At 43.2% G+C, this 5,899-nt stretch overlaps 1 long non-coding RNA gene across 2 annotated transcripts; it reads right to left on the reverse strand.

Moving 5' to 3' along the window:
• Positions 1-610: 610 nt before the first annotated feature.
• Positions 611-3,927, reverse strand: LOC142814784 (uncharacterized). 2 transcript variants are annotated; one of them, XR_012895093.1, is made up of 5 exons: positions 3,186-3,927; positions 2,981-3,097; positions 1,685-1,887; positions 1,379-1,589; positions 611-1,076 (listed from the first exon to the last, which is right to left on the reverse strand). It is a non-coding gene; the product is annotated as an uncharacterized LOC142814784 (long non-coding RNA). The 2 variants fall into 2 exon arrangements; XR_012895092.1 differs by having other exon boundaries at positions 924-1,076; positions 1,379-1,887.
• Positions 3,928-5,899: the final 1,972 nt, after the last annotated feature.

Raw genomic sequence — 5,899 nt, forward strand, 5'->3', positions numbered from 1 at the left:
GGGAAATGGTGCCGGGCAGTCAGGGGTTGATGGAGCCAATCATTTTAGGGGGAGGGGGGTTGCTGAAAGTAACACCGGAGAGAGGGGCGTGGTCATTACTTTTTGTTTTTTTACTAGCTCAAAAACTCTATCATAACATAACATTAATACTATTAATGTGTGCTTGAAGGAATCCCACTCATTTGTCCTAATTGGTGATAACAGGTGGACGACAAGCACTGAAGAGAGGGGGGAGAGGGTACTGACAGGACAGGCTTTGGGGGGGCGATCACCTCTAGCGCCCTGTTCTGGATCCGCCACTGCGTGCAGTTGTGCACAAGATCACAGGATTGATTCCGAATCTCAGGAGTCACATTATAATAGTCGTAATATGTACTAGTGCCCTAGTTTAATGCACTCAGAGAGATTATGAGGTCAAAATAATTGAGCTTTCACTTGAAACAGTGCATGTCATAACCAGATTTTAGTTTTGCGACATGAAACCACATGAAACTTAATTTTAATTATTATTCTCTAAACCGGCAGAGATGTACAGTGCTTGAAAAATTCTGCTCCCCATTTTCTTTCATGTGAATGTGTGGTTCGTCACAGAATTTATGGCATTCCCTAGCAAAAATTCTGATAGAAAAACTGATAGGCTATCAGGTTATTGACAGTTGTATCAGTCTATAAGTGTATCAGTCTATAGGTGTATCAGTCTATGAGTGTATCAGTCTATGAGTGTATCAGTCTATCAGTGTACCAGTCTATCAGTGTACCAGTCTATCAGTGTACCAGTCAATCAGTGTACCAGTACTCGTGTGCCAGCCTATAAGTGTAGCATTATACTCTGATAGGCCCACAAGCGAATCGGTGCTTAGCCAACTGGCAGGTGCACCACTACATCAGAGCAAGCAGGACACAAATATGAACACAGAAATCAAACAAAATATTTTATTTGATGTGCCAATCCTTGGTTAATCTTTTGATTTCATAAAGTCATTAATTTTGTTTCCCAAAGCTTTATTGAGGAGTTTCTTCATTTGCTCAACCTCTCCAATCAGAACGGTGTGCTTCAAAAAAAAGGTCGAAGAAATCTGCATGATCAAAAACAAAGCAAGTTACAGGCACTTATTAAGCGACAATTATGTGCACTCTAAATAGAGGAGTCAATATGACAATAAAATAAGTAGTTCTACCAGTCTGCTTCTCTTATATTGTTTAAAGTTAGTTTGTGGATTCTTGCATTAAAGTACGCAGCTCCAGTAGGCAAAAGCTACACTTGAAGCTTTAGTAAGTAATTATAACACAAGTTGGCAGTGAAACCTCAGCTGATTACGTGCAAAAATGGAGCCACTAACTTCCATGAATTTTGGTCAGATTGCGAAATTTCACCTACCTGAAAACACAGCTTATGTTTCTTTCTCCTTGGGAGATTTCGCCTCCCCTTTAGACCGATTGGAGGCTGCGCCAGTAACACTGCTACCGACTTGGCCTGCTGTATAAAAAATTGTAACGGCCGCCTCACGAACAAAACGGGTCTGTCTTTTCAAGCCCATGGGGTGATTGTACAACCTCTTGGGAACGGCAATTCCTTTGCTCCGATGCACCTACAAAACAAGTCAAAGATGATGTGCACACATTAGTTTGTCAATGCACATTTTCTCATTAAAGCAAAGCAATATATCTTCAAGACAAAGCATACTAGAGTTTTATGATGCCTTTCTGTCAGTGGGCACATAATTGATAAGCAGTGCAGCCTCCCTCACACTTGACTGGGCTACTTCAGGGCTGTCCGTGGTCGCTGTGGCGGTTACAGCGTGGCAGCACATAGTGGTGGCAAAGGTGCAAGTCGTTTCTGTTTTCGAGGCTTGCGGCTGCAACATCCGCAAAGGACAAGGTTCTTTGCTGCAATGAAAAAGTAGAGTGTGCAGAAATAAAGTATAGATCACCCTTAATTGTCACGGTACCATCCTAGGTGTGCATGGTCAAATATTATATATGATAAACATAGCATGCAGTTGAGGTATGCAATTAAAGTGTAATGATACCTTGCATGTCACGTCTCAAAACCATGGTGTGATTATAGGGGATGCCGTAGTGGAGGGCTCAAGAAATTTTGACCAAGTGGTGTTTTTTTAATATCCACCACACTGTGAAAGTTGTAAAAGCACATTTTCAAGTGATTAGAAAAACATGCATGCATCTATGCCACCCATGAGCTTACATTGCATTCTGTTTTTCAGCAAAAGTGCACGCTATAAGAATAGGGCAACTTGCTGCTGCATACAACCCTAGCAGCAGTGCGTTACAACAGCTTATGAAGAAATGATAAACCTGTTTGGAAATTTTTGCTGCGAAGGGCATTCTCCAGTAGGCTTATTCTTTCTAATGCTTTTGTATTTTGAGCCCTGAGCTTATATATTCACTTCTTTCAGAAGCTCTTTCTCTGTTCTTTTTTTCAGCATTAGCAAACAGCAGGCCTCCCTGCTGCTTCTTAAAACGGTTGCTGACGTGTTTTGTCTTCTGCTTAACAGCAGCTTGACGTCGTGTTTCTTACAACTGCAGACAACCCAACACAAATTTCACTGCTAGTTCGCAAGCACAAACAGGGCGTATATCCGCACAAGCAAAAATAATTTTAAACCAGTCAATTGTACAAAAAAATGTGACTAAGCTGCGCTCATACCACGATAGAATAAAATAAAATAGCTCTTCAGCATACTGCAACTTTACTAACACCTTCAATACGACGTTCCGGCGCACGCGCAGTAGTGGAGCAGCGATGCTCTGATATATTCGCTAAGGGGGCAGGGAGTATATCAGAGCATTGGTGCTTCATGTGTGACACGGCACCACGTGCAGAGCGAAATTGGCTGTCCATTATAATTACGCAGCAGTACCACATCAGCCGCAATGTCAACGATAGCCAAACTTGGCTGTCGGTAATAATTACGCTGCAGGTAGCATATCAGCTGCAGTGTGACCAATTGCAACTTACTTTTTTAAACGACTCATTGTGCACTTCATTTGAACTGCAGCTATCGGAGGAGTCGCAATCGGGTCTGCGGAATAGATGGTCGTTTTTCTGTTGCATTCCTTGCGTCATCCTCGGTGCCTAAGAAAATATGACCAGTAAATAACTTCAGAACGACTGCTTCTTCCTCTTTGTTTTCGTATTGGGAATACAAGAGGCGCGTACTTACCGTAAAGTTTAATCACTTGAGCGTGATAGTGGCCGCAGTGTGTGTTATCCTTCTAGAACACCCGGTACCACTTGTGAGGATCAAAATTGCCTGTATACTTCGGATTGGTGTACTTACATGCACTTACCGGGACTATTAAATTTTTAATTATCATTGCGAAACCAAACATCTTGGAGAATTGCGAGTGTACAGGCGCAATACTGAGCAATTAAGAGATGCAACAATGTTCACATGCACTACACACGCACCAAGGCCGCCACGAACTTGCTATTGATGACGAGGGCAGTGCTATTGCTGGATCTCCCAAGTAGTTTATGCAACCACGAGTCCACGACTTCTTCCTCAACACAACGCAAATTAGTTTTTGAAAACAAAAATATTTAATTTCAAAACCTTTACTTCATGTTTTTACAACCTTAGAGGGTAGTTTTTTAGAGCTCACAACAAAAAATATGTAAACAATGAATGCAAATACTGTAAAATGGTGACGCTATGCATAGCCTCCAAGATGGCAAACGCGCAATGACGGGCGCGCAGCGGCAATTTCAGAGGTCACGCGCTGTGTCGCCATATTCGCGTTGGTTAGGCTAGGTGGAGTTAGCCGCCGCCCAACTTAAAGGGTACAGCCATATCAATTCATTCATCCATTTATCTATCACATTAATATGGCTACAATCATCTAGCCATAATGGCAGTCAGCGACCACCATGGCGACGAACGCCTTCCTCCGTGGCGACCACAGTACAATACACGTTTACCACGCGAGGGGTTCTGAACAGTCACTACCTCGCGCCGTGATCTCGCGGCACATGTTATAGTTTTCGGCGAAATCCGCGCCACGTGCTTAACATTCAAGGCACAGCAAGCAGGTTGTGAATGTGAAGCCTTGGTCGATGTAATCGATCTTTACCCGTTCACTTATTATCAGTCCCGCAGCCTCACCTTGCGTGGATACCATCAAGCGCGCTATTTGAAGTTTGTGTCAAGTTCGACGAGAGATGGATTCAACTCAACCCCAGCCTCGATCAAAAAGAAGAAAAAAAAAACGCTATTTGGAGCCTGGATCGCAATATGTAGTACCTCGGACAAGGAGCGGTGGAGGCGCAGTCGGCCAACCAGCTACAGTCAGCAAGAGCATTCCTCAGTCTTTAGCTGGTAATTGATGTTTTGGAGTAGCGGCCTTCGACACGTGAAGTCTGAGTGATGCGCATGGTGACAGCAATGAAAATCCTGATCCCGACGACCCTTACGGCTTTGAAGAAAACTCGCTCAGCGATTTTGACCGGACTGCAGATGCGGCTCGCGACAATGTTGGCATGAGCGACACTTTTTAAATGCAACAATTGCATGTATTTTACACTGGTGCATGTCAATAAACTGCCAGGCTCTGTGTGTGTGCTCATGTGTGTGAGGCTTACATCAAAATTATTCAAGAACCCATCTCACATTGGTATTTGCTCAGAAACAGAGAAAAAAAGTTGTGCTTGAAGGTTGTGGCCAGTGTGTTTGCACATGAAAGTTGGATGTGTTTGCTACGTTGCTGATGTACCAAACTTGTTTAAAACTTGTGACATATATAGCCAGTCTAATATGAGTTTAGCAAGGTAGGACAACTAAATGTAGGCTCGATCCTTTCTATTGTTGTTCTCTTCACAACTGAACTTTTCTCATGATTGGCAGTTTCTTGTGTGTACGTGGGCATGTGTGTTTTGCAGTCAAACGCTTCAAATCCCGGCTGCGGCGGCTGCATTTCCGATGGAAGCGGAAATGTCGAGGCCCGTGTGCTCAGATTTGGGTGCACGTTAAAGAACCCCAGGTGGTCAAAATTTCCGGAGCCCTCCACTACGGCGTCTCTCATAATCATATGGTGGTTTTGGGACGTTAAACACCACAAATCAATCAATCAATCAGTCAAACGCTTTAGCCCTAATTAGTACATGGTTTTTGATTTATCAATCTTGTGAGGATTACAGGCAAGTAATATAGCAGGTCTGTGCCACCGCTTGGGCTTTGTGTAAAGACACACCTGTGAATAGCATATGCTGCTATCAACATATCAGCCAAATCTTGCAGCTGCAAGTGACTTTTTTCATATAGACGACAGCGCTCACTTCGAATTTTCGGATGCCTGTATGTGGTGCAAAACAACTGAAAGCATGCTATTGGCCTATAGCCAAAATAAATCAAGAGCAGCGTTTTAATCGAATGTGCTTCTTGCCACAGTGTGCTGCCACATGCTGGCACTACTGTCCAAAATCTAACATTGCATAGTCACACTCGCACATGGGAATGGCAACACGAAAAAGCTACGGTGTTTCTTCAAGCATGCTCTAGCTCATAATGTGTGCTTACATATCGCACTTCTTTACGTCCATTCCTCCCTGTAGTTTTTGGCGCAGCTTGTTGGGACCAACGAGAAAAAAAAAAGAAAGCGGTTGAAGTGCGCAATAAAACCCTCAACTTGCTTTGAAATATTTCTGGCAGTGGATATGCGAGGCATTAACTTTTGATGATGAGGTCAATTAATGATTACTCAAAGAAGCATTTCATTGTTTATTTAAATTATCTCGTCCAGTATGGATTATGACACTAATGTAGTGGCTCATCATTAAAGGCAAAGCACTATGTGGGAGAGACAGCTGGGGTTGGCTTGTGTTGTGAAAGGGAGAAACTGCAGCACCATCGAGGCTTTCGAATCAACGCCGCTTGGAAAA

The sequence above is a fragment of the Rhipicephalus microplus genome, chromosome 4 (genome assembly GCF_043290135.1).
Source record: "Rhipicephalus microplus isolate Deutch F79 chromosome 4, USDA_Rmic, whole genome shotgun sequence".
NCBI classification, from domain to species: domain Eukaryota; kingdom Metazoa; phylum Arthropoda; class Arachnida; order Ixodida; family Ixodidae; genus Rhipicephalus; species Rhipicephalus microplus.